The sequence below is a fragment of the Anticarsia gemmatalis genome, chromosome 11 (assembly GCF_050436995.1).
Source record: "Anticarsia gemmatalis isolate Benzon Research Colony breed Stoneville strain chromosome 11, ilAntGemm2 primary, whole genome shotgun sequence".
NCBI classification, from domain to species: domain Eukaryota; kingdom Metazoa; phylum Arthropoda; class Insecta; order Lepidoptera; family Erebidae; genus Anticarsia; species Anticarsia gemmatalis.
Window position 1 is genome coordinate 8,806,221 of NC_134755.1, and position 25,816 is coordinate 8,832,036.

General features: G+C 34.0%; 1 protein-coding gene across 4 annotated transcripts in view; it reads left to right on the top strand.

Moving 5' to 3' along the window:
- Nucleotides 1-25,816, top strand: part of LOC142976470 (homeotic protein antennapedia-like) — a 193,562-nt gene that overhangs the window by 131,623 nt on the left and 36,123 nt on the right. Inside the window, exon 1 of one of the 4 annotated variants that reach the window (XM_076119851.1) lies at nt 18,343-19,013. The exons of the other annotated variants lie outside the window; for them this stretch is intronic. The gene's annotated coding sequence lies outside the window, so the exon portion shown is untranslated. Of the gene's footprint in view, nt 1-18,342; nt 19,014-25,816 lie in introns of those variants that run through there. 4 annotated transcript variants of the gene reach the window in all.

Below are 25,816 nucleotides of genomic sequence, written 5' to 3' on the forward strand. Positions count from 1 at the left end.
GCGTAAAATAAAAAATGTACGTGTGAGGGTCTGTCCGTACCCACCCCTAGACCGAGACGAGAGAGCGTAAGACGGAGTACAGAGAAAGTTTGAGTGACGTACCCCCTCCACCGCCCCGTCTCCCCCAGCGAGGATTTATGGCGCCATATTGGATTGGGACAAGATGACACGAGGCCCGGATAATTTGGGCAACGGTATCACGTGACGGGACCCGAACTGTGAAACGGCACTTTAATTATGATATTCTCGAGTTTATTCCGCTTTGAGTTCGCGAATGTTTAGTAATGGCTCCAGTTCACTTGTACTCGTATTATGTAGTGTCTCAATAATGTTGGATCATTTGCTTTATGAGCCGATAATAAATACATTTATTCACAAGCGGAGTTGTAGTTATAACTCCGTGTTTGTTACTTGTTCATTTATAGCCACTGTAATATGTCAATCAAGTTTTATTGCTACTGGAAAATATAATTAAAATTGGTTGATTAAAACGAATGTCGCTGCAATAAAATGTAAATTAAAACAATAAAAAGTCAATAAGATATTCATTGCGTTTTTAAAGTCAACCCTCGGATGTAAAGGTGCTATATAAACAAAACTAATTCATCAGTAAGGCAATAAATAACCCGAAGCGGTTGCACGCACTCGCGCGCAGCGTCTGATGTCTTGACACGCATGCGCCGTTTGGCGTGCCAAAGAACATACTGTAGCTACGAACTCAAATAGACGAAGAAAATAATTGAGTACAGAAAGCTTAATAAATCTTTGGCTGAACTTTTGTATACGTTATCATACAGTGTTGATAAAATAAATTGTTTTGACACTTATAACAATGTATGGTATGAGCCAATAGCCAATTAGTCGCACGAGTATTTTGATATAGCGCAATACTGAGTTCGAATGTCATTTAACAAAAAGTGCTGACGCAACAATCCGTGCAATACGAAACAGAGCCGTCACCGAACTGCTAGTATTGGAACACTCGAGGGTGCGAATACTGCAAAAACAGAAATCTCGTTAAGATGACAATTTATGGGTTGTTTCTGCTAAATGAAAATAGTCGCAGGCCGTGAACTGAACAGACCTTTTTTGATTTTCTTAATGGAATCTTTCCGCTTGGGATTTGTGTCGAGCGATGCTTTAAGCTCTTCCGTTTACGCACAATACCCTATAGTGGCAGATTTGTACAAGCCTATTTTCTTTTTCGGGGTTATTTTCTTCCCCAAATCTGGGCATTCATTCCTTTAATCGACGCGCCTGAAAGCCTGGTTTACGCGGTCGGTAAATGTGAGTACAGAATGGTTGTAAACAAACAGTATAATAGGTATCTTTACAATTAGCCGAGTTTTCATTTCCTCGTGGACAATAAAAGCTTCGTAACATTGATACAAACTTTCTTTGTAATAAAGCAACCAGCCGGAAGCATTTCATGATTTATGACAAAGCAAATTTTTATTTCCATTTCTCTCCGTTCATTGTTTTTTATTATTATTTTTCCACAATTCCTCGCAGCTTTTCAGTAGAAAAAGTCACCGTGGAAAGTCGCTTTCGTTTTAGTGGAAATGGAAAATGGAGGAAAAATAAAAGAAATGGCCGCATATGTGCTGCGAGCGAGAAACTTTAGCGTTATGATCGCCGGTCGAGTGGACCCGACGAGCTTTTTATATTCACTTATATTCTTACAACCTTAAATTAATTCAAAATGCTGGTAAAATGCCACTGAATATAAAAGAAAAAAGTTAAATCTGTTTTAAACCAGAAAGCTTTCTTTGAGAGAAAGAGAATTTTCTCTTTACACATTTTTTAAGGTTAGATTGCCTAACGCCCACGTAGAGATATTATATTAATAGTTATTGATCTAAATATTAGCAAATCTATTACAGCATAAAATATGATCACAAATTAATATTTTGTCACATATCGTTTTATTAACCAACTATAACATACACGACAAAACAATATTCATAACTGGTAACAATCTATACAAATTGATTGCGCTTGCAGTAATTATTTAACTACCCACACGCCGACAGTTCTAAATGTTGTAATGCATGGTATATTTCACGAATGTATCTTGTATTAAGACGTTACACAACACAGATAAATATAGGTGCATACAAGGAAAACTTGATTTACGTGATAATTGTACGTATTTGCTAGGTAGTGCGAGTCCTGCCAAGTCCCTAGAGGTAACAACGGCGCTGCCGAGGCGAGTACACGCCACTCTTTTTGCCTCGTTTTCCTGTCAAGCTTTCCTTTTCAGATCTTCCTATCTCTTTCACACTTGACACGAAAGGTATAGACCCGTAATTAAACTGTAATATTAAAAATATTTTTCGCAGTAAAGAAAAAGACTGGTTGATAATAGATTTAAGTTTTTCTAAAACAAATGTTGAATAAAACGACGGAATAAAACACCTAGCTGACCTATTCAGAAAATAAAATAATAAAAAGCAGAAACGTATTCACACGAAAACAACTCCACGGTTTCACTGTTACAACACGCGTCATTCTATTTTCTTTATTCCATTCTGTTTTGTTGCGTCCCGCTGCTTCCGTACCGTGGACACTTTTGGTTAGTTTGTTCTGTTTTCCGTATAATAAATAATAAAGCCCATACCACTGTACTTAGCGCTTCGTGGCTAACTGTGTCTTGTATAGTTAGAGGAAACGGACCCTGTCTCAGTTGACGGTTAAGTATGTGAAACTTTACTAAGTTGCGAATGTTTCGTCTTAAGTTGGTTTAATTATTGATTTTATATTTATGTTACTTACTTGTTCATTTGATGCTTCTTATACGCTAATATTTTGTATCGAATTATAGCCCTTCTGAAAAAGTTAATTCACGTTTTGAAAGTTGATGTCTGCTTTAATAGACACACTTCAAAAATATCCGTTTAAGACGAGGTAATAAATAAAACTTTACAACTTCTATATCCAAGAATTCATTTGTTAAATTGCTAGATTATTTATACGATCGAATTTTCCCATAACAAAGGATCAACCTACAACAAAAAAATGTGAAACTTTACTAACCTCAATATTAACACACAAAGAACGTCTAAAAATAATAAATGAATGTATCGAATCTTAAAACGAGCGTAAAACCGATAACCACAGTCATTATGTATGCAGATATAATGCGGACAAAGTCGTGATTTGATCTATGGCGCTTTAATATTCTATTAACCGATATTCAGTCGTTTATTAGCATCGATGCATTATTTATCAGAGAGTGATATATCATTATTGAAAATAAGGGATACATTGTCATTGATACGAATTTTCATTGATCAATGTTGGGCACGCGTGCACTTTTATATAAACTGATAAATAGCCCCCGTTTCATGGGGCGACGCCATTGATATCGAATGTGAACGCATTGATTTATCACGTTGGCGTATAATTCGCGATTTCAAAAACAAGTTTTTTAAGCTATATTTTTTGTGAGACATTTGATGATCCGTTGATGAAATATAGCTACTTTATGTCACTATATAGTTCAGCCGTGTAACAGAATCGAATTTAATTTGAAACTAGTTTAAACGATATTTAGTAACTCGTGATATATTTTATAGCATTATTAAGATTTTTTGTGTAATAAACTATGGGATTTGTAAAGTTGGTGAACTCTGTTATTTTATCTGATAGACGTTAAAATAAATCTCATTTCAGAATGAAACTATAATCCGAACTTAACAAATGTAGCGAATAGAAGTGAAAATTACGCGCCTACCCATATATCACTGTCAACATGAAGAAAAAAAAGAAAACAAAAAGAAAAATATAGTTATTCTAAATTCGAAAATATAAAATTCGAAAAGTTTACGTTTGTTGGGCTCGCGATTCGCGAAAGAATCAATTTTATTGGTAAAACAAGCGGCGTCGGTGATTTATGTCGTACGAACGTGGCCCCGCGATAGCATGTCACCGGGCCGGCGTGTTCGCGCCCCGCTCTAGAATTTGCTAGAATATTCTTTTGTGTTTACAAGTACAATGACTTTTTGGTGAATCGAATTTTTATCACATACCTTTCATAGTGAATTTGAAATTGGGATTGTTTGCCCGCATATTACGTTTAAGCTCGATTTTTATACCGTGGTATGTAATCAAACATGACGTGAACCATTTTGAAATTCACGTCGAAATAAGTTGCAACAATAGCTTCATTAATTGTTGAAATCAAATATAATATATAATTTATTGCACATAAACTGCAAATTCGTATGCATGTGGCGACTTCGACATTTAAAAAGTTGAAGGTTCGGTCCTAAACGTGAGAAAACAAAGAAACGCATTGACCTTTTGCAAGGTGTCTCGATTAGAATCTAAGCAATTGTAGAAATACAACACTAGCGCCTTGGCAATTTATTTAAATTATAATGTATCTACCATTAGAAGGACTTTCATAGCGGCATAATTTATAAAAGTGCTTGGTTTAAAATATGATTGGATACTATTACGACTTAATTAACAGGACACTCGTAATTTAAATGTTAGTAGAGTCTATAACACATGTACTGATAAAAAGGACCATATATTTTAATCATAGAAACAAATGCAGTAAAAACCAGGCACAAAAGCTAGTTTCCGATAAGCAGGTGCCACATTACTCCACCGCAATACCACAAACCGACTACGGATACTAATCTACACGTCAAATATTTGTTCGCGACGTATTCGTCATTATCGAATGCTATTACGATTAATTCGCACGTTAACCCATCAATTACAATGAAGTATTTAATCATTTGTCATCTATAACTAGTGCTGCAAAAGTTTAAATTAAGTACTTATTGTTTCGAATGGTTTTAGGAAACATTAAACTGTCAGAGGCAGCACGGCGCGCTCGCCACCGTCCGGCGATAGTCCTTAATAGTTCTATTTACATTGCTCGTCCCTCATATATCTAGTTTTTGCTTTCAATGATGTACATTTACGATTACACTATTATTTCGATCGTTATCGTAAAATACGAGTAATGGGAATGCTTTCAAAGGTTAGAGAAACGTTTAACAACTTTTGAACATAAGTTAAAGTATTGGCGTGTTGTGTATCAATACAGACCAGTCAACACTATTTTAAAACATGATACTGTTCAACTAATTGTCACTGTATATTTCTCTGTAATTTGCTTTAATTTAGGATCGTTTGCGGTCCATAAAGCTATTGAAATTATGGACTTACAAGTTTAGATACAGTGTGGAAGTAACACGCAGCTTTCCATGCTTTTTAATATTCAGTAAGGTCGTTCGAGAAACCCACTTACAAGGAAATTACGACGCATTAGTTACATAAATATAGCAGGGGAACACCTTATGTGCAGGTGGATCACTACAACTAGAAATTAAAAAGTAGAAAAATGAGGTCGACATTTGTTGTCGCCCGTTGATATCGAAAGAAAGCGAACAAGCCTACTTTCTTTTCATAACGAAACCACAGAGCCTTTGGACATAAATTTAGGATGCGGTTAAGTAAATATAGGTCTCTTGTAGTAGTACTCTACTATCTTGATGGAATGATATCGCTTTTACTTGATGTCCAAGTCTAAAGTCAAGCGAATGTCTTCAACCTATCCAATACATATTAACCGTTGGTAAACGGTACGTCTAAGCACACCCAATCTCGATTTGGTACAAGATTAATAGTGTGTTGGTCAAACGATTTAACTCAACAAAAATCGGATTAACACATCACCAGTAGTCGATAAATTTTCCACGCTCCATATTGCAATGGTAAACACGGTACATTTATTATAACTATTTATATTTATTCAACTATTGGATTACATGACTAACGTTCCGAGAGGTCCAAAATCGGAAAGGATTGAGGTCACGTTCAACGGATGATATTAAATGGACTCAGATATGTTGTTTTCGTGACTTAGAGACAATCGTTTCTGATCGGTTATCGGCAACCCTACTTACGTGCATAACAACGTTGAGTTTTATTCAAACCAAAAACGTCCTGTACCATATTTAAGAGGTTGTTTCTTTTCTGTTTCTCGGTGCCTCGCTTCCCCTGAATTTGAATCTGAAAGCGTTTCCTGAATAAAATCTTGACGCTTTTGTACCAAACAGTATATTTTTCACGAGAAACGGACCTAAAATTAAAAGAGTCTATAAATTTTAAATAAAGCGGACTTTATACTAGAAGAACAAGTGTCCAATAAAGGCCATAACAAGTTTACGGAAGATTTACAACAGACTCGCATCGATGACTAAGACTGTTGATCTACGAATTTGGGTAAAACTTGAATGGCTAGCGCGACAGGTAGCAGAACATTTAATTGCTCGAATTCCGCCTGATTTGTAACTTCCTTTGGCCTTGTTAATAGATTAAAAACTAACGAAATAATGAAATATGAACACTTATTTTAATCAACTTTAGAAAGCCATGACAACATAAATAAATATTTAGAACAACATTGACCACTAAAATCAATTTCTATAAAATGATTAATGGAAAAGTAAAACTGTTATATATTTTTATACTTTACGAATGCAAATATATAGACCACCGCTGTTGGGAACGAATGTAATTATCATATCGTTAATTAGTTTGACTAATGATGTAAAAGTGTTGGATATCACATGCCAAGACTGTATATCTTGGTTTGGTTTCAATTTCTAACGGTAGAACATCGGGAACTGTTTAAATCACGCGCATGCGCCGAAAATAAACTGCGCGCGATCACTCCTCCGCCTCGCCGTAAATTCTCTGCTAATTTACAGCCCCTCAATGTTATAAATAAATAAATATTGGTCGTAGCGCGTACATCCAGTCCTGACACATTGTGCCACCACTTGTATACCGCTGTCATAACAGATCCTTCGTGGCACGCTTAATGGATTGACTCGGCTACTGTTATGAAACTTTACGATTCCAGCTGCTGACTCTACGGTTCTTGCTATACACAGAGAGCGGGGAATCTATCTTAGAAGTTCTGTATACAATTATAATAATATGTTTACTTGTTTGAGTGAGCTTAAATTCTCCACTACTGTCCGGTTATAGTGCAACAATCTTGCAACTGAGGTCAACACCACCAAACTGTACCAACAGTAGAGACGTTCTACTCTAGACGTCTATCTTACCACATTTGTGTCTGCTTCAACACCGACATATAAAATCTTGATAATAAAATCTTGGCCACATTAATTAAGACAATATACTCTTTAATTTTACTTCTTATTAATGACTACGCGAACACCAGCTAATAGACACAATTTGTCTTAAACAACAATTGGTAATTTCAGTAGATCTGACGGAAACATAATCACTCTTTGCAACACCCGGTCTCGGTCCAAGAAAAAACCAATCAATAACTAACAATGTAGTGGTGATCTCACAAATTATTCTGCCACTCGCGACGCTGGTACCCAACGAAAGTTATTGAGTGCCAAGTAGATTGAAGCAAAGGAACAGCCGGGAGAGTACCGTGCCAGCAGATCATTGGTGGGATTGTGGCGGCCATTGTAATACGAATTCCCCGCCGCTGTTACCATCTGTCTTGTAGCCGAAATTCGAAAAACAATAATAGAAGGAGAACACCGCGGCAGCGATTAAAACGTATCGCATCGAAGGTGCGTAGAGACGCGTCATAACCCTATCGATACATACATATACACAATCGATAGAAAGCAACAACTTACGTATTCATACATTACTATACTACTAACTCAATTCACAGGTGATTTGCACTTGCAACGAATCATTAATGCATGTTTCAGTTTAATAGCATTCTTTAACTTCATGTGGTGCCATTAATCGTCGGGTACATTCTTAAGCTGTAGGACGATCAATCTGATTCTGACCGAATGTGTAACGATGTTCGTTTCTTTTCAAATCACTACGCATTACAATGAGAAACACCTTAGTTCACCGACGTGGAACTTTTTGATTTGTATCAGTTTGTAGCGTGTCTCCGTACATTTAGCGGATTAAGCTATTAATCACTTCAGCACTTGTCGTGACGGTGATTGATTTTTCATTAGTTCGTAATACTAGTGTACTAATTGCAAACGTCGATGCGACGTCAATAAAAACACACCAGTTTGCCTTATTATTAAAAGTTGTCGATAATGGTGTTGCGTTCATCGACAGCACTGACGTATGCTATCCATCACTATTGATATTTTGTGATGCGTGGCGGTTGCCAGCGGGCGGAGTTTGCATGGTGCCAACTATGGCGAGCGCGTTAATGTACCGTCGATGCGTGTGCATGTTTTTATTGTCGTCAGCGCAAGAGTCGTCTAGCTATTAGTCGACCTATGCGTTAATGCCACACACGCTGCATCAAGAGCCACGGGACGCCGTCCGAAACCCGTTATTATCCCTCGTGAATCACTCGATCGTTGAAATTATTTGATCACAGATCCTCTGCTCATTTCAGCGTCTTACTAGATAATTCACTTTTAGCTTACTAAGCTTTATGATCAATCCACTTGAGCTTTTGACTATTAATGTCACGTTACTACACCGTCGTAAAAAGAAACTGTTTTGTGCCGATTCGATTGTCGTATAAGTTTTATTTGCTTTTGAGAACTGTTTTACGATTTATTTGTGCGACAGTCTTTTATATTCGCCTGACAACTACGTCTTCAATTGTTTCAATTAAGCGTGATTAGAATCTAGATTTCGTGCAATATGAACCTGAAACAGATTTGAGACGTCTCAATTTGAAATCTTCCAACTTTTTATAAAATGTAAAAGTCTCACGACGAATGTTGAATTTCAAAGTCGGTTGTTTATTACATGAGATCGTGAGACTTAACAAGAAATGCAGTTAAAGTTACGGTCTCTACATAGAAAATAATTGCGCCAGTTATCCGAACATTTCCAAAGCTCGCGGTGAAAGCGTCTGAAATCACATACGCCGAATCAAGATCAGTTAACATCCGCAACACATACATAAACAATATGTACATATGTGTACGTGAGAAGGGCCCGTCATGTTTTATTTATTCGCGGCCGACTCGTAATAGAGTCGTGCCGTGAGAGCCACCGCCAAGTTTTTTGCCGACCGTAAGCCTCGTCGAGTATTGAGACGTCTGGATGCTGATGTCTTGTTGCCTGTCCATACTATACTTTCGACATGACGGCGACATTTATTTTTCCAATGTTTTTTTTTAACATCCGACGCTTACACATGTAAGCACAGCAGTCGGTGTAAACGAGTCACAGTGTGTTATAAACCCTATTTTTGTTTCGTCGTCTTTTTATTGAATTAATCGATAGAGTATACCATTCTGAGGATTAGAGTAAAACTCCGGGCTCGCTAAGACTTGTACTTTTTTCGTTATTCAGTGTCAAAGTTCCGGAATATCCGACTATTGAAAAACGAAAAAAAATTAATTACAATTTAACGGAAGTACTTATTCCAGAATTTATTTATTCTATCGAAAGAAGATATAATAGCCGACCATTCCACCAATTCCTGAAGTTTTAGCATGAATAGGTCGAGAGATATGATTTTTTTTCTCATTTTTCGTTTTTAATTTTTTATTCATCTAAACCACCGTAGTAGGTGGTCATTCCTACATCAAAAAATTGCTAATACTTTCTTTTATTTGCAGTATTAGTTCTAAAACCTAACTCGTTGGTTTCCAGGAGATATTTGAAAGTTTAGTAATATCCGAAATATCCGCACATAGGGCTGCCACTTCAATCAAAATTTAATAAATTTATTTTTATAAAGTTTTAGCTTTTATATCACGACCATAACAAGATATCATAATTTTGTGGCTTAAAATGGCAAAGATTGGGTAATTTTATAAAGGAAATTAAAAAACAAATTAAGAAATTGGTATGATGTTGATTGATACATTTATTTGGAATCTGTCTATAAATTCTAACTCAAAAGACTCAACTTATAGTAAATGAAAGAAAATCCTTTCCGATATCTCATAAGTATACCTATAAATCAACATTCAACATAAGTACTATTACCACATTTTGTTTTTTTTTCAAAATATTTTTAGTTAATTTATTTAATTTTACAATTACTTTTTAAATGAATTTCATATATTTTTTTGATTTACAACAACTTTTTTTTAAATCAATTTTATTGTCATTTTGGTGGTATAACAATTTTAAGAATATTTTTTAATGTATTTTGTATATCTACATGAATTATATACCTATCTATAATTTTAAATCAAATTTTATCATGTATGTACATCAATTGTGTCGATATTTTATTTAAAAAATACGATAAAATTATTTTCGTCAACAATTTATTTATTATAATTTATACACATATTATGTAATTATATTTGTTGTTTGTTTTTCTAAAAAGCAAAATCAATGGTTGTTCCATCTGGAGTTGGAACCATTTTAGGGGACTGAGCGCCAGTCAACCTTAATACCGCAACCGTACCTACTCTGCACTTCAACAGTCTCAGTAAGGCGTGACTGAGGTACGTCGTGCAGAACTACGGCCGGGGGGCTTGCCTTAACTTTTTTTTCAAATGAAGGTTTATAATCTTATATAATTTTCGGATACTCGAAAGTGACAACCCTAAGTAAAATTTAAAATTTCAAATATCTCCTGGAAACCAACGAGTTAGGTTTTAGAACTAATACTGCAAATAAAAGAAAGTATTAGCAATTTTTTGATGTAGGAATGACCACCTACTACGGTGGTTTAGATGAATAAAAAAATAAAAACGAAAAATGAGGAAAAAAATTATATCTCTCGACCTATTCATGCTAAAACTTCAGGAATTGGTGGAATGGTCGGCTATTATATCTTCTTTCGATAGAATAAATAAATTCTGGAATAAGTACTTCCGTTAAATTGTAATTAATTTTTTTTCGTTTTTCAATAGTCGGATATTCCGGAACTTTGACACTGAATAACGAAAAAAGTACAAGTCTTAGCGAGCCCGGAGTTTTACTCTAGTCCTCAGAATGGTATACTCTATCGATTAATTCAATAAAAAGACGGCGAAACAAAAATAGGGTTTATAACACACTGTGCGAGTGATAGATAACAAAAAGTTCCATTTACAAACATTTTTCATCAAACCACTGAATCCAGACAGCTGCAAGTGGATATTAAAAATCCATTCATCACTGTAACAGCAAAAAATAAGAATTCAGATTCACACTGGAACACGGCGACTGCGAAATCTGGTGAGACGAGGAGGTATTTCCCTCCCCCGACCTCCTCCGATCCGCCAGGGGAGGGGGCGAGCGCCTCCCTTTTGACAGGAAATGATTGTCTAATATTAGCTTTGTTATAAGGTCCCTCTTTTGGGATTTGAGCGTGAGTTTTTGGAGAAACGTTTTGGATGTATCTTCGTAATGTATGTTGTCTTAGCCGTTTGTTTAGGAAGTTCTACGTCTTGCTGTGATTCCTGTTTATACATGTTTGATTCTGGCAAACCTCACGTGTTTGTATTGGGAGCTTGTTTATAAATATTTTCATCTATTACATTCGCAGACTAGATACGCATAACAGTAAAATAACAGTTGTATACTTAGCAATAATTCAGCTGACAATGAACGGTGATCACTAACTATATACTTTAGCTGCCTGTACTCATTAAAACAAATTTATCGTGTGGGTGCTTATCTACTTGTGCTAGAATAAATAAGCGACAAAAACTCTGTTATATTCGTTGGATAAAAATCGTAAAGTTGACTCACGCAATATTTTAAATTAGACATGACTGAATTATAGGAAGAATTTCGGGTCATCGACCCTTGCATCGAGGAGAAAATTTTTCGAACACCCCCGATAATCACAATAAAAAGTCGTCGCGGACTCCACAGAAATAAAACTGTAGCTTTATTTTCTAATTTATTGGTGTAACATCTATTTCTGTTCGGTTTTCGTCAACGGCCGCTGGGAAGTGACTAGTGTCGACTATGAATAGTCGCGCCTACAGATACCGACTAACCGTTGACTCCAGTGACAGATTTGTGTGATACAAATGAATTCTGAACGGGTCCGGAACACTATTTTTTGGTTTAATGATAGATTTAGTTTTGTTTTCTACGAAATTTATTCATACGACTATTAGTTTGTCTAACGTAACAAATAAACATTTATTTATAACACTTGAAATTGCTATATTACACCGGAATTTTAGAATGCACGCACGTTCCTGTGTATCAAATCAAATAATGTTGTTGGAACGTGAAATGAATTGAGTTCGTATTTATTTAAAACAAACTTTGTTAACCGAATCGTCTGCGGTTTGCACACTGCAGTTTCACAATAATCCGTTCGGATTAAAACAAAGGGTTTGTACAAAATTAAATTACCGATATCCGCGGAGCGTTGCCACAAAATATTTTTGTCGAAACGGCAATAATGTGAAACTCGCATATTGCGCGATTCCGCGTGTAGATAACAGAAATAATGGGGTTCAAAAATGAAATTAATTCCAGGTTGATGATTTCAAATTGAAAAGTCACATCGGCTCGCGCCATAATTCATGATCCTGAAACGTGTCCGGACCGCTGTGTTGGACGCCCGCGCCAGCCCGCCTAGGGTTGACAATCCTATTATTTACCAACGTTCAACTACGTTTTGGTTGTAAATTAAATACTGCATTATGCATCGGTATTTTTTACTTGTGTTAAATAAACTACGGATATTAGCATAAATATGCGACATAATAAGGTCTATTCATGTATGCAAAAATAATAAAATGACATTACTAATCCCTTTGCTGTTTGTTTGAGAGAACAAAAAAATAATGTAAATATTGCTATTATTTTATAGAATGAACCCTATGTTGGTGTCGGGTTCATTGTCACAGTCCTTTGTCGGAGGTCTCTTCCGCTTCACCGGGCGTAATATCTGCGCAGAGGTGGCGCCCTCCATCCGAATATTCATGAACTCTGAGTGTTGGGATAAGTTTTCTATATATTATTATGGGTAAAGTGTATCTATAATATAGAGTTGTAGAGTATTTCAGAATATGTTAAGATAAAGATAATTTTATCAAAAGGAACTATATGGTGTTAGTCAATTAAGACATGTTAAAATATAGAACATAATTATTGAATTACCTCCAAAATACCTACAACAATTTCTTTTCCTAAAAATACTTAATATGAGTGTTTCGGCGACAACCCTAGAGAGTGTAAATATACATAAATGCGTATTTTAAAATAAAAACTTTTATTGGTATTAAACGAATATCAGATTTTTAATACCAAGTTTAAAGAAATATTCTCTAGTGACATTACAAATTCATATTTCTAGAAAACTTAATTTCTACATAGACTTTCTACTTTCTAGAAAGCTTAGTAATAAATAAATTATAGGTACTCTAACATTTTAAAATTCAAGTTGTATCTGAGGCAACCCTGTGCTTTTAAACGCAATTTATTTACTTACCTTTGTAGTGAAAAAGTATACGTTTGGAATAAAATAGTGATCCGTTTGTATGACATTGAAACTCATAATTGTTTCTAATGAGTCAACGGTCAAAGGACCGGTTATTGAATACTTTATATTTGTATTCACAGTAGAAATGTTGAAAGTAAGTTTTTATATGTAAATATAGCACGGTGGCAGGTCTCATGTTTAATGCAACCGCTATGTCATGAACATTTGTCGGTTGCACCATTTCAGACGGCTGTAGGTACTCTCTTGTTTAGCTTAGTTTCTACTAAATATTTGCACAAAATGCTGTTGAATTACATTTCCGAATATCATTTCATCCTCCATATTTCGTGTTTAGATTTATTAGACCAAAATTCAACCCAACCCATTATGCTCTACAACTTTTAATCGAGATAGTAAATTGGCCCTTTTTTGTTCCTTTTTCGAGCTTCCGGAATAGGGTATTGTAATTAATATTTTGAATGTTTTAATAAGCTCGGTGACGTTGAAAAATATCCGCGCTGAACATGTTAATCCAACTAATTATTGTACAGAGTAAATTAGAAAAAGCCTCGTAAATCATCCTATCCATAGGTCTTAGCTATGTAACGCCGCAAGGCTTTCAAGGAAACACAATAGCTATTAGCGTGTCTCTGTCTGATATTCTCTGTAACCTAGTGTTAGAAAGGGACGCAATTATTCACGAAAAACGAGGCCGTAATTTGCCTGCACGAAAATTTGATAATAAATCATAATAGTTTTAGACAGAGCAGAGGTAAAAAAATAAACCAATTTGGAAAGTGAATTGTAAGGCACGGCGAGCACCGCCGCGCGGTCTGTTATTAGAGCAATTATGTTATTATGTTCGCCGTATCTAATCCGAAAAACTAAATTGGAGTCGGCCGCTGCCGGCGAATGCCCGATAGGTTCAATCATTTCGACTTTTGGGTCGCACGAAATTCGTTGCGGAAGCAATAAGAAACACGAAAATTCCGAACGAAATAGTCACAAATTATCCAATAATACATGGTTGCGAGCGAAATATCGATCGATGGACAAAAAAACCGGTCGCTCTCCAACATATTTTGAAGACCCCATTTCGCTACGGTTCATAGTTTAGTACAAATTAAAAAGGGTGCACTATTGCAGTACATATTTCAAAGTTCACATTTCATAAACAGCCCCGCGTCGCCCTTTGATATCCCTCACTTAACTCATATTTCATTCAATATGACCATAATTGAAGTGATCCGCAGGACTTCATTAGAATAGGACGCTTATTCCCGGTGCGCAAGAGTCGAGTATGGAGCGGTGCGGGCCGCAGATAAGAAACGTTGTATGAACGATTGCCTCTTTCACAATTTGTATCTTTAGCATAGTCTGTTGGTAAAACAGGTTTTTCTCGTGTGTTTTCGTTACAAAATGCGTCGTCCCTTTGTATTATCAAAGTATCAAATATGAATACCAAATAAGGGTTGGGACAAAAGAAAAAGTGACAACTTTTTTAATTTATGCGCAAACGAGTACATGAAAACGTAATAATAGGAGCGTGTTTGGTAAATATATTAATGTAATAATTCTCTGAGGGCGTTTCTGAAGTTGTCGGGTGTTATTTTTCTAAAATTTCACGGTTATACATCATGTGGGGCTCGTGGAAAATTGTTAACGTCTTCATTAACGTTTCGAGTGGCTGCGTTTTGTGAACACGTAGAGTTGGTTTCCACGATTTGTTTGACAATGGTGGTGTAGTGAAAGCAAATGAAGTAGTTCTGTTAGACTTGTTCTGTTCGACAGTGGTCATAATAGTTCATAACTACATTCGTTTCGGCCACTGAAATAAGGAGTGCATCTGGATACGTCATCATAAAGAGTGTTGGTCCAACGCGCTATGAACTGTTCGTACACAAGACCTACACTGTACTCGATTAAAAATGTTCTATCTTCCAAGAAAAACACATTAGCCGTGGAACCAGTGTAATCTAAAGCGACGTCACAGCACCGCCATAGAAAAAAAAAACAACATAAAATACTTCGCTACGTAATTTCAGAAGGTAAACAATTGAGTTTTCCATAAATTGCGCACAAAACCGTTCACCTCAGTGTTTACGAATCTTTATCTTACTGTTTATTTTCAAACTTCCACGAGAGATCAATAAAAAATACATTTTATTAATTATTTTATTCAACTTCTGTTTATAATCGAATGAGCAATTCTATGTAGGTACATATTATTTTTATCGATTTAATTAATGCTCTTCGTTCATAATAACGTATGTGTTATTTTTTCAATAATTTATTGCATTTGTTTCTTGTCTAGTGTTAAAGGTTTGTAATTTAGATTCAATGTAATTAATTACTTTTGTTATTTGATAAAAATTAAGTGAAATAAATAGTTATTTGTGCTGGCATGTTTTTGAACACTAATCGGCGCAGACGATGCTGATAATGAAATGTATTTATAGTAATTGTGCAACAGTATTTTGCTTTAAATAATTGCACAATTAGGTATAACGATATATTATTGAAATACACATCATCTTAAAATCTTTTCAACCTGCCTTCAGCTAAAAGAGTTAAGTTAAGTACCTACTTTCTTTGAATTTTTTTTCGAAAGTAACACTCACTTTAAACGTACTACACTCGTAAAACTAATTCTAGTTCCAAAAAAACATTAACGCAACAATTCTAAACCGTAAAAGACCGCAAAAAATCCGATTCATAAACTAGAGACGTGATTCGCAAGCCAATCAAACAGCAAAGACCACACATATTGACCTAAAACACAGAGATAAGACCCCAACCACACTCAACAATTTCAAACAAAACGCTTCTAAGATAAAGACGAACTTGACCATTATATTCTTTATTCCCGTCATGTTGCACTGACCTATTTATCTGGGCGTTCTCTTATGACCCTGTCACAGTATCTGTAAAGATAACAGTAGGTCAAAGATATAAGACCAACGACTTTTTGAAAATATTTTTTCCGTGGTTTGCGATACGTTTATGAATGACGCGCTTGTGTAAACAGTTTGGGATTGTTTTATTTTTATTTGTGAGTTTTTTGTATGAAGCGTATTTGTATGTATATACAAATATAGAGATATTATGTATTGATTTTTGTAGCTGGAATACTGAAGTTTCTTGTACGAATTACTGTTAATATGTTTCAGGTATTAAAGTAATTCGTTAATGAAAAAATATATAGATAAAGTCCTTGGGATATTAGTATTTGTACGACTCTACCAGTTATGAGTAAATAAATCACTTAAAGTTAAGTAAGTAGAAGTAAATATTGCCCGCCTCTTACTCAGAGTTTCTTATACACAAATTTGATCTTTCCTGCTTTCTTAACTATTTTTTTAATACACTAAAGTTAAATTACTCGGTCAATTTTGTATTTTAAATATAAGGCTGGCCAGTTTTAAAACAAACAGATTTGAATAAAATGTTTACACCATGTACTGAGGAGGTGTTAACTAATTATGTATTATTAAATGTATAAGATTTTTATAGTTATTTAATAGCATGTTGTATACATTTTAATGCAAATTAAAGTTATATATTTAATGGTTTATAAACGGTTTAATAACCACTTTTGGTCGAGATAATGAATTGCATAGTGCGCTACTGTAATTTGCATTGATTTAAGACGTATCATGTTTAAGTATCTGAGCTTATTTGAATGCTCAGATAATTGGGTATTTCTTATAGAAATATTACTGTTCACGGTATTTTAATCCTGAAATACATAGTATTATTTCAAAGAAATAGGACACAGTCTTTATAATTACGGATAGGGAGACAAGTTTGGCAGAATTTTCGCCATTATTTCGGCAAAGCTACGAATTAAGTTTAAATTATTATATAATTAGTTATTTAAAAATATAGCTAAACAAATTACAGTGTAGAACGTACTACAAAGAAATACAACCCATAATTTTATACTCTGTGACTGCATTAACTCAAATTATTCAAAAACCGAAGAAATAAACAAATAACGTTCCATTTTTAACTGACCGTTTTCTTTTTTGTTGCAGGTAAGAAAGAATTCCTGGCCGCATGGATCCTAAGGAAATATGTACGAAATTCAAATTGCGAACAGTGCCCTGTGTGTGTGAAGTGATCGTTTGTCTTGCCACGCGATTATCTGTCCAATCTCGTTCATTATAAAGTCGTTATTCAAACGAGTGAAATTGCGGACTGTTTATATTTTGTGTGCGCGTGTGTTGGTAAACGACAGCTGAAAATCAAAGTGACGTTTTCCGTACCTAACGCTGAGGTAACCGAAATTTAATATATAATACATAATATGAAAACGTAAACCCTAGGTAATTTTAGTAGACACTAGATTCCGACATCGTTATTACATTTGTATCAAGTAAAAAAATGGTTTAACGCCTAACATATAACAGTTTAATTGTGCAAATAGGAAGTAGGTACCTAAGCCATTTCAATGGTAACACATTGGATAACATAGCACGTGTAATCGCTTGCTTCATAAAAACGCAACTTTATGCGTGTGCAGGAAATAGGGTGACTGCATTTTTAAATTATTGCTACTATAACTATCACTGCAATCATATATGTGCATACACATAAAAAATAGGAGGATGTAGTCTGTAACTCGCAATGCAAAGAGTTAAACAGAAATGATTTGCTCGATTCCAATCATAACGACAGCGGCGCATCTCTTCATAGCGTTTCCCGCCCATACGTAGCGCACCGCTACATGCATTCGCACGCATTCGGCTAATCTCACATGTGATCGGCCACATAGACGCGCATAACCAACCATTTTATAAAACCGATACAGTCCCAACTCCGTTTTGCAGTTAGGCATCATTTCGTCTGGCCGCGTTAAAAGCACGCTGCATGTTCGCACTCCCACCCGCCACAACACAGACGCGGCTCATGTATGAATCACGAGGTGCGTATGTGCGAGTGCCCGTACGTTCGCGCTCCGCTGGAGGCTGTCAGTGTGTTGGTGTCCATCGACACACGAGCACGCGCGCGTGTGTGCAAGCCCACTCATGGCAGCGGACTATGACGGCTCGTAGATTTGACAGCTAGCTCAATGCGGGTTCAGACGTTCATTATACGCCGACCGATGTAATTTTCGTGAAATACTTGACAGTTTTATTTATGTACGATAAAGACATTAGTGTTGTGACGCGCCGCGTATGTGTTTGTGTTTTGAGTTGAACTTAATTTTTGCGCGAACTTGAACTTGCGTTTCTTCGGGATTGGAGTGAGCCCAATTTGACGATTGATTTGTGACATGCCCGGTCTCAAGGAGCGTTTATGATGCTCACAATTAGATACGGCTCGTTGAAAATCTGTTTGAGGGGTAACGGAATGAATAAAAAGTCGTCGGAAGTTTTGCAGTACAAACTACACGGAACGAAAATACATTCCATGACAGGAAAATGTAAATAAAAAAACAATAAACCAAGTGCCTAAAAGACAATAAAATAATTAAATATGTTAAAAAAGAGGTGATATTTTATGTTTTTCTATTCTTTACGCATTTATTTTTGAACGTTAGTGTATATGAATATTTTTAAGAGCAGTGATTATGACTAGAAGTTAGCAACAATAAGTGATTAATTTTATGGATTGTTTTGGAAACTTTTGGAATATTTTTGCCGCGCAAATCTTATAGGTGAGTTTTGATAAACTATTATATATTATAACACTGTTTTAAACATTTGCAAAACGGTTGCAAATTCTTAGTTAATTCATGCAACATAATATCCTCCAACTCTACATTTTAATGTAGGTATTTAGGCGGTTAACACATAATAACGCATAATGATATAGCATGTTGTTATATTTTCTGCATAAAATAAACATTTATAAACTCTAAATATTCTAAATCATATTTAATTTCAAGCTTTTATAATAAAGCAGCGAAATAAATGAATTTACCAAAATAATACAAGGTAGAGCCGCTAGCGAATTGACGCAAGAACAACAGCAAAATTTGTTATATTTATATCATAATATCATTTGAGAGTGTTCAATTCTATTTAAAATGTGTTTATGATTTAAATTTGCTAGTAAAACAACAATAAAAAGCGAAGAAAATCTTATAGGTAAATATTAAAATTTGAAATATGTAACAAACGGAAATATAAAAATGCAAATGAAACAAAACAGCTGTGTCGGCGTATCCAGACCGATTTTTTATTAAAAAATAAGGTGCACATGTCACAAAGATTAATAGAGACATTAACGCAAATAAGCATAAATTTTATTGTTTTCTTTTATATACTGTGAACCGTGGTCACCTTTTTGTGGGAGTCGCCGACAAGCAGGTACCAAAAAGGTTCCTTAGATCATTAATCAAAATCGTAGCGTTATCCTTTTAAATGAGTCGACGAACGGCGAAATAGAGACGTCTGTCGGGGGATGAAGTGTGGCACCGCCCTAAGAGCCGCCATTAATCAGTGTTGTTTCCTTTATCTATTTATCTCTACCATTTTGTACGTATTTGGGCAAAATTATTATTAAAAATCAATAGCATTTTAAATAGGCTATCTATTTTCAAACTAATTAAATTAAGATGATTCACTAAATACTTAATTTTAAACATTTTATTACACCCATTAAATTTAAGTGATACTTTGCCATAAACGTCAATATACGTGTCAAAAGAATATGGCCATATATCTAAGTTATCCTCGATATTGCATCTAATAAAAATATTTGGATATGAACGATTAGCACATCTTATTATCTCCCATAAATTATTCATGATAATTAACATCTCATTTGTGGCAATAACTCAATTCCGAACGACAGCTTTTGTATCTTCTAAAACTAATTCTGTTCAGTCTACACAGACTGTTAAAAGTGTAGAGCTTATAGTTGTTAATGTACTAAAGTAGAAATATTTTTATATGATATAAAAATGGTCACATCTTTGACAGTGACATCATGCCCAAATTCAGCTTTATTGTGCGTCTAAATTGTCTCATTAAACGAACGGGAATATTTTTCCACATGTTTTAACGTATTTTATGACCGCATATAATCTATCTCAATTTTAGAAACGTAGAGTCGCCGTATAAGGCGTCATGTTAATCAGTATTTATTTGCAAACGTTACGCAAATCAATTGCTTCACTGCAAATGCTTTAAATACTTAATCATGTGCCCAATTAAACATGTAGATTGTTCAGTGCAATGTGATAAATCAACTGAAAGGTCAATGGCAAAAAATTGAGCCGTCAAAACTGGCTCTATAAATTGATCCAGATACATGAACGCAATGAAACTAGGCGGAGATTTTCTAGCGGCTATTATTGTAACGGTCCCTTTCACCGCTATCTTCTGACCATCTGATGAACTGCTTTTTTCAACTGCCTTAATAAAGCGAGCAGCATGTAAGATTGTAATGTTCAGTAGAGCCGGAGATTTGGTCGGTGCGATAATGCGCCGTGACTGTACCGCTCACGACTTTCTATGAGTGGACTTTTAGAGATCGTAATTTTTTCTGTTTTAGATTCCAAATTGTTGTGCCCTTTTGCGTTTCGGTGATTCGAAAGTCGCTTACGTGATGATATCTTACAAACACGAACTCCTTGCCGGACGTTGGGTAGTTTTACGACTTAAAAGTTGTGACAGTAGCCGTTATCACGTTACCACTAGCCTTAATCCTTTAAAAAATGCCACGAATAAAACTATAAATATTTAGCTCGACCTAAACGCTTGAACTAAAATGATTACGCCCACCTTTGTGTGTCGTTAATTTAATATCATTCGTTTATGTCATCGGCTCCCACTAACAGAGCGGGCTTCTCATTAAATATTTTAATTAACTTTCGACGGTCATGTAAATGTCAAAAATATATAAATGTCCCGTCGAATGTGTGGTCACATGAGTAATATTTTGACATAGGTTCTATAGACGACCTTTATTCAAACAATTACTTTGTGACACTATCTCATAATTAATATTAAATAGATGGATACCTTACTTGATCAGTTTATTTATAGCGTACACCAATTTTTTTAATAATAAGCACGCACGAAAGAAAAATATAAAGATATAATTATGTCTTTTAAATTTAATAAAAACGACTTCTTGTAATTGTAAATAGTTAATTGCAGTTGCACGCAATTCATAGCAACCTTAGTAGAAAAAAATATTACTATTGGAAATATCAGCACGCTATTTCGTCTCAATAAAATTGATGTCAAGTCACATAGGAATAAACAGCTATAATTATAATAACATAAAATGGAAAAAGTGACAGACCTAATTATGTATAAAGAATAGTAAAGCATACATCTATATCTAATTAAACCTGACTCAAACTACTGAGAAATTGACGTTGAATTATTTCCTACAACTTTCCCGGCATATAATTTGTTGTATAAAAATAATAACAAGCGAATTGGTGGTTTGACATGTGAAGTCGACAAAATGAATGTGTATTATAGGCCCACACCCGCTCGTTGAAGCAAATTTGTAAAATTATCGAACGATTTGAATATTAATCATGGATGCGCCCGCGCCGCGGTCGATCTGGCTCCTTAGGTTGTGAACTTTTTGTTCAAGAAACGTTTAACGTTTTCGTAAAGTTAACATATTGATACAGAACGAGTAAAAAATAATTGCAATTTTTCAATCAAATCAATTTGTAAAATGTTATAAACATGATATGAAATTGTATAATTCGTTATACCAAAGATTTAGCAGTAGTTAAAGGAGTGTACGGTATGTTAATTACTTAGGTTTCTGTTTCTTTCAGTATAGTTACGAGAAAAATATAATTTTTCGCAATTACTGTGTTTAAAAAGAAATAGTAAAGTAAATATGTATAACGCTATCAATATAATAAAGAAAACTTAATTAAATCGAAAATTAATGCCTCTATCAGAATCGATGAAATGAGACTGTACCTTCATTCACAGGTAAATAATCACCAAACAAGCTGAAACCCGGTTCTTCGTAACTTAATATTCGGCAATTACATATTCAAGAAGTCAAATCAATTTATCACTTTCATTCATGTTTAATTCGTTAAGTCAATGACTTTAAAATATAAAATATCACTACGTATAATAAAATAAAGTCTGTCTGTTTGTCTGTTTGCAATAAAAACGAAATCTACTGACCGAATTTAGTACGGTTTTCATGAATACAGAAATCGATTCTCGAGAAAGATTGAAGTGTACCGTTTGTTAAGGTTTTGTCTAAAAGAAGCTGTTTAAACCAGGCAAAGTCAGAACGTCTATTTAGTATCTACTAAATTAAAACAAAGTTTTTTAAGTAAATATCTTTACGTAATTATGTAAATAATTTTAGCTTTGATGTACACACTTTTTGTACAGTATACTTTTAGTGCTTATTACATAGATGTTCGTCTAGAATCTTCAAATTCCTCAACAGTATTAACTACTCTAGAAATATGTAAAAAATATTTAAATTAAATTTTTATTGTTTCACAGAGAAGTGGTATTACAAAAACGTTTTTGCTTGTAATTATTCAAACATACATTTGCATATGATAACTTAATTAAATAAAAGAACAATAAATAAAATAAAAATGTAATAAATATAACAGAATGATTTAAGTCATCAATTTGCATTATTATCTGGTAGAGTAAGAAAATGTAGAGTTTGTTAACTTTTGAAGGTTTTTCACCAGTTTGGCAAAAAATATTAGAATTATATCAATAGAATTTTTTTAATATTATTCTTAACTAAACTAACATTCTCTACAATAGGAATGACGTATATTTTATGTATTATTCATGGGAATAACGCTTCAATTTTAAGTTATATAAATCTAGTCTTTTGAGAACATAGAGCGGGCTAGTGTTACTGTTTTAATAAAATAAATTAATTGCATCGTGATACTAAATTATAGATTGATAACAAAAGTTCTGAAAATGATACATTAGATGTTAAAATAAAAGGAAATGACTGCCTCTACATAAATTATTATTTTTTACTTCTGTTTAACAAAGCTTAAAAAAATACCAGAAGTTTTAAACAGTTCAAATGGCTCTACAGTAGAGTAGGTAAACATCCTATTTAAATGAACATTGAATATACAATGACGATTAAACTTAAAACTCTATACAAATAAGTGGTAAAGCCAAGGCCACACAGCTTGTAGAGACATGTAACAAAACTAATTATACTTATGTAAGCATTGCCTAATTAGATACAGCGTCTGAGTCTCAAACGTTTGAGATGGGTAAGACAAGACCGTTTTGAGGGTGACCGGACACTTGCAGACCTGTTTGTTTATGTATGTAGCTCTATGTAGAGACTATTTTGGTATGAGGCGAAATGTACGCGTAAAAATGTATTGAAAAGCGAACTATTGAAGGTAAAATTATATGTTTTAAAGGTATGTTGACTAATATGTGTTTTCACGATGAACTCTATTTTATCAAGTTATGTATGAAGAAATAGAGAGTCTATTTTTTTCGCAATTTAAAGAATGGCTTGTTGTGTTATGTTCAAATTAAAATATGTAGAGAATGTAGAGTAGGCTCTGGTACCAATTATTCATCAGAAATCATATTTCAAATAGTGAATTATGTAGACAGTCTACAAGAGATTTAACGGTAGGTTTAAAAATAAAAGAAAGCTGGTTCACTATGTCAACTAGAACTATATTAATGAGTATTTAAAACACGCAAAACGCTAAACACAATTATTTATCAGCCAGATAAAGCCCACGTATTCCAATTAAATGTAAAACAGTAGTAATTTATTACAATTCGGTAAATAGACATATTGTTTTCTATGAAAAAACAAAAGATTTTTTTGTATGTATTTGTTTTAATTTAATTATGTGACAACTGTTGGCCATTGTCATGTCCGTAGTGTGATTTGATCAGATATTGTTTGTACAAAATTCTTATCGTTCGTTTGAATATTAATCACTATGTTTTTATCAGTTAATTTATTGTTCACGCCCTGTTATTATTTTGAATGTTTTCTGTGTGGCGCTTAGCACAAAGATTTGTTATCATTTTATTATATTCATTAAGTACCTTTGCAAGAATACATTAACAATATAAGTGATTCTTCGGCCGTACTTCATCTTTTCATAATGATGTTAGTTTTTACGATTGTAAGTTCATAATACCAAAAATAAAATTTTACTATTAAACAAGAAATTAAGAAATACAGAATCACATGGTTAATCAGTGCCTTAATGTATTTCAATCACAGTATTATTACTCAGAAACGTACATAAATACCTTCTATATCTTACAACAAGACAATTTTCCTATAAAATTCACCAAAAATAGACCACTTTAGACCACAAAAGTGGTCGCTGTATGTGGTTACTTGAATGATACGGCCTTGAAGCGAATACGGATGTCTTCGAAAAGTGGATCATGATCGTTTCAATCTTACAATCTGCGGTTCATTTGAATGAAATCCCCAACCGTTATCAATCAAGTGTTTTAAAATACAAGATTGACGATTGATGGATTGAAACTAGGATTGATGAGTGCGATGTTTACGATATGTCTTTAAAATACAAACATTTACTTATTTCGTCAATTGGAATTGTTTCTTGAGTAATAAATTGGTGGACAGGATTTCTCGAGTAGAAATATATTAAATTAAATGATTTTAATATTCTTGTATTCCACACTTCAGTTAAAATTTTCGTTACGCCATGTTAATATATTAGAAGACAAATGTACAAATAAGAGCACAATTCAAAGCATTATTAAAAACTTCTTCATGAATATAACCAAAACATCTTTTTGATGGCTTGAGTATCAGATCTTAAGTTGATAATAATTGACATTTGTGAAGTTAGCCACAGCAGAAATAAATAAAAATTTTACAACAGGAATTGTCATTAAAAATAATAAAAGCAACACCGGAAGCAGACAATAAAATTCTTTCGCAACTATAAAATATTATTACTAACTAGATCAGTAGAAGTATCTCGATTAGATATAAATGTTAAGATATCCTATATACATATTACAAGATATCAGATGATGAACAAGAAACATGTTTAATTACCGTTTGACACAAACTAATTGATTTACGAACATGTTTTATGGCGTCCGATACACATTTTGTATTACAAATACAAGTAATCATTTGATATAGAATATTATTCATACTTTGTAAGATTAGCTGTGATGTTTTGTAAATTATTTGAAATAAAGTATCTCTATAAATATGCATTACTATAATGTCATTAGCGAAAAAACTATAGGTTCTATTTTTAGGATACTATTATTCGTAGGCAAGTGTTAGTTAAAAGTGTAATCTAAGACACGCATTTTACCCAATCGGTTTATCCGTTTCAAAGGTTAACCCTCAAAGACTAACAGACAAATTTTGTACGTTGATATGTCAGTTAAACACCTTAGAAAATAACAAGTGTTATCCTGTGTCTTCGTTCGCAAATGTAATTCAAGACCTAGAAATATGATGCAGGATAAACTTTTCATTCTGTCAAAT